The following is a 4058-nucleotide window of genomic DNA, read 5'->3' on the forward strand; positions in this document are numbered from 1 at the left end:
AGTAGGAGTGCGCCCTTTCGTGGTAGGAATTTTGAAATTTTTTTTTCAAAATCGGATAGGACATACCCGAAAACCTATTCAAAGACATGCTACCCATCTTTGTAAATTAAAGAAAAAATCCAAATTTCACCACTTCTCTGGAGGTGGCTCCCGAGCGAAACACGTTGTACTCTCGCTTTATTTGGAAAAAAGTGGTTATCTTGATCCCCTCTATCACCCAATTTTTTTTACATGCGGTCATGTAACACCCTGCATATTTTGTTTATGACTATATGTAAGCGTGCGAGTTTGCCGATGGTTGCTCTGTTAATTTGTTATGTCATGATTTGTCTTTTGATCGGTTATTATCAGTACTCATGGCGGAGAGCCTGGCGTTCGGTCTTTTATAACCCGGCACTTTATAACTAGTGGGTTGGACTGGCCATAGTGATGTGTGACTGTGTGAGTGAAAGGATTGGGGTCCCGCTTAGTCGTACATGAGGGCGCTGGCTAAGCCCGGCCCTACGAGTAAAAAATAAAAGGAGAGAACCTTGCATTAAAAGCGGACGAGACGGAAATGAACAAAAAGGAAGTTATAAAAGTGCGAGAAGAGTGGGGAGAAACGCGTCATTATTGGCAGTGGTGTAATAAAACAAAACTGACATCGTCTCTTCTGTTTTATGATAAGTCAAGTCGACATAACTGACCAACGCAAAGGAAGTGATATGATGACGACTTCCGTCGCGTGCTATGCTATTTCTCACCACCGTTATATTCCCTCCTCTTATTTTTTACTCGTAAGCCCGGCCTCACTTGCGTAGGGATCCGCTAAAGGCGCGCGGTGTGTTCTCGTTGTGACCTTTTGTTTTTTTATCAATTGGGGTATCCTAGGGGTTATCTTTCCTATGTGAAATGCTCATCTGAGATGCCAACGCCTAGTGTTTTTATACAATGTTGACATGTCATGACCAGAGCAACTAAAGACTACTCGGTGTGGGATTTGGACTGGCCATCCAGTATCCAAACCTATTATGTGAATTTAGTGTAATGTTTGTGTTTTTTTTTATGTTATGTGTGTGAAATATTGATTCTTTAGCAATCCTAGTGGAGCCTGTGATTCGACATTATATTAATTTACTTGACAACCATCATAACATGCATTTATGTCATTACAGACAACTAATTTTGCTATAAAGTTTAAGATTAATTTTTTGGATGGTTTTTTTCTTGGTCAGTTCTTTTTTTCCCAGCCTATTGTCATATGCATTCGTACTCGGTGAACTACCATATGTGTAGCAAATTTGGTTTAAATCGGTTCAACCGTTTAGCCGGAAAAGAGGTTTTGACACACTTGCCCCAAAATCTCCCCATCTCTCCCCAAAGTAATAAAAAATAAACTTCTAGTTGCTTTTGGCGATTCAGACCTAGCAACGTACCTTTTTTTTTGTTGCGCCAAATGCCGTAATTTGAAAGCAATTATTGTATTTCTGGATATGAGTAAAAAAATGTATAGAATCTGGCCCATTTCCGGAAACCTAAAGAATATAGTGGTTCTGGTGGCGGTACCAATGGCGTCAATTTCACTTGGCCACTGTTGCAACACAATCCCTGGGCGTCAGTTTTAATCTTAGAAGCCTTGCAATGTGGACACACAAAGTTCTTTGGTCTAATAGTAATGATTGACTATGAAAACTGTAATCGATTGCTACGTTATAATTAAATGTAACTCGATAGGGATCAAAGGGGACATTTCTGCGTTGTTCATATCGATTCCGTTAACTTCGTTTCGCGTTTCGCTTTTCTCGTCAGTTTGACTTAAGTACTCGTATATATGTTTGACTTGTAGGATTACGAATTGTACTTAAGTTGGTACCATAGTTGGTACGTCTAATTAGTAGCATCTAAAAAAAACTAAAATTCAACTGAAAATAGAAATTGACTCCCTTCCCTTCTATATAACTATGTATTTTATAGGGTTGCCATCCGTCCGGGTTTCCCCGGATTTGTCCTAGTTTAGGGGGCGTCCGGGGAGCGTCCGAGCGGGGTTTCATTGGTAGTCCGGGTTTTAGGCTACTAAGACATCTAGTTTCTGTCAGAATTTAAGCCAACAAGATAAACTTTTAAAAGCGCCAGTCAGCTTTGGTTACAATTCTTTAAAACACCGAATCCTCATTTATACTTGGGGTTATTGGAAATTGCCTAGTGCTTTTTTTGCATTCCTGCTCATAATGCCAACGTTGAAAGAATATTTTCACTAGTGGCATAACAGTGGACCAAAGAAAGGAATTTATTGAATATTGAAACAGTCAATGATAAAAATAAATTAAACAAATATAGCAAACGAGCTCCTGGGTATGGCTATAGCATGTGCAATACCAAATTTTAAACCTGATGTTAGTTTTGCTTTTATTTAAAGTGTATATGTATGAAATTTCATTTAATTGCTTCCATAAGTAAGAAAGTTGGCACTGCACATCCTACACAAAACCAAATTTGGAAAATGGCGCTACATTTGCTTTTAATCCAAGTGGCTATGTATCAAATTTCATTTGAATGCCTCCATAAATAAGAAAGTTTGCACTGCGCATGCGCAAAACCAAATTTTGAAACTGGCGTTAAATTTGCTTTTATTCCAAGTGGCTATAGGTATGTATCAAATTTCATTTAAATAACTTCATAATTAAGAAAGTTTGCAATTCGGTCTGTAAATGGTCGAGATGCGCAAAGGGCACTGTGAATACTGATCGATTAGGCTCAACTTTTCGAATTGTGTTTTGTATGGCTAAAGCTATGCGCATATTGAATTTCATGCAATTCGGTTCATAACGGAGATGTCAAAAGGGCCTACTTTATTTTTTGGTCAATTCACGAACTGCGATCTACAAATTTGATAAAGAATCCACCTGCAAAATTTCATCGTAATCGGTCCATTCGTTTATGAGTTATCGTGCTAACGGACGGACGGACGGACAGACACCGCAAAATTATAAACTCGCTAGGCGCTCGTTAATAAAGTACAATTTCAAATACTATTTCTTTAGACAATATTTTTTATCAAATTCAGTTGATATGTCTGGGTTTATAATGCCTAAATGCGGGGTTTTCACGCTTCCTGTCCTAGTTGGCAGAGTTTTGAGATGGCAACCCTATATGTATATCACGTGTTTAGTCTATCAACATTCAACACTTACCAAAAATGGATATTAGGTATACCAAACTTTTAATATAAAAGGCGTGATTGCGGTAAAATAACCTCGAAACTTCTCAAAAAACTCACTGAAATCTGGATAAACTATCCGATCGAATTAACAGCACACTATGATATGAATAAATTAATTTTTTGACAGATATATACCGATCCATTGCAGATCGATGTAGCTGTTAAAACAATTGCCGTCGCACCCTCAAACGCGCGATGTTTAAATAGTCGATAAGTTTTCTCCAATTTTCCAATTTTCTGCGCGATTTTCTTAGTTTTTCTTGCCATAAGAACCTTCTACACAGTATTAGAAAACTTAAAAAAAAAAGATGAATGAAATCGGTAAAGTCGTTCTAAAGTTATTGCGTGACCAGGAAAAACAGGGGTTCATTTTTATATATAGAGATATTAAGGTATAATCATGTATTATCATCTAATGCTAATGCGTACATTATTTATCATTCCATAACATTTTTTCTCCTTCTACTTGTGCTCGAACATTGAGAACGCTCAACGATCTTTCTATCGATCTAAATATAGGGTGTGATTGATTTTGCGTGTCCAAGCATATAACGGGCGATCAAAAATGAGTTGTTGTCGAGTCGCCTTTGGAAGTTCAAATTAAGTACGATTTTCCATGTAAACAAAAATTCCAAAGGTGACTCGACAGCAACTCATTTTTTAACGAATAGTATTTCTTTATTATTGGAGATATGCAAAAAAACCAGTGATATAAAACCAAAAGAGCATCAGAAAACAAATTATTTTTTTAAAATAGAAAGATTACTTTTTTCTGTAATGTCTTAAAGAGTTTGAAATTCTCTTTACAATGATATCAAATATGTTATAATTACCTTAGGAATTAAATCTACAGTGATGT

Source organism: Photinus pyralis, unplaced genomic scaffold, assembly GCF_008802855.1.
Source record: "Photinus pyralis isolate 1611_PpyrPB1 unplaced genomic scaffold, Ppyr1.3 Ppyr1.4_LG6, whole genome shotgun sequence".
In the NCBI taxonomy this organism is placed as follows: domain Eukaryota; kingdom Metazoa; phylum Arthropoda; class Insecta; order Coleoptera; family Lampyridae; genus Photinus; species Photinus pyralis.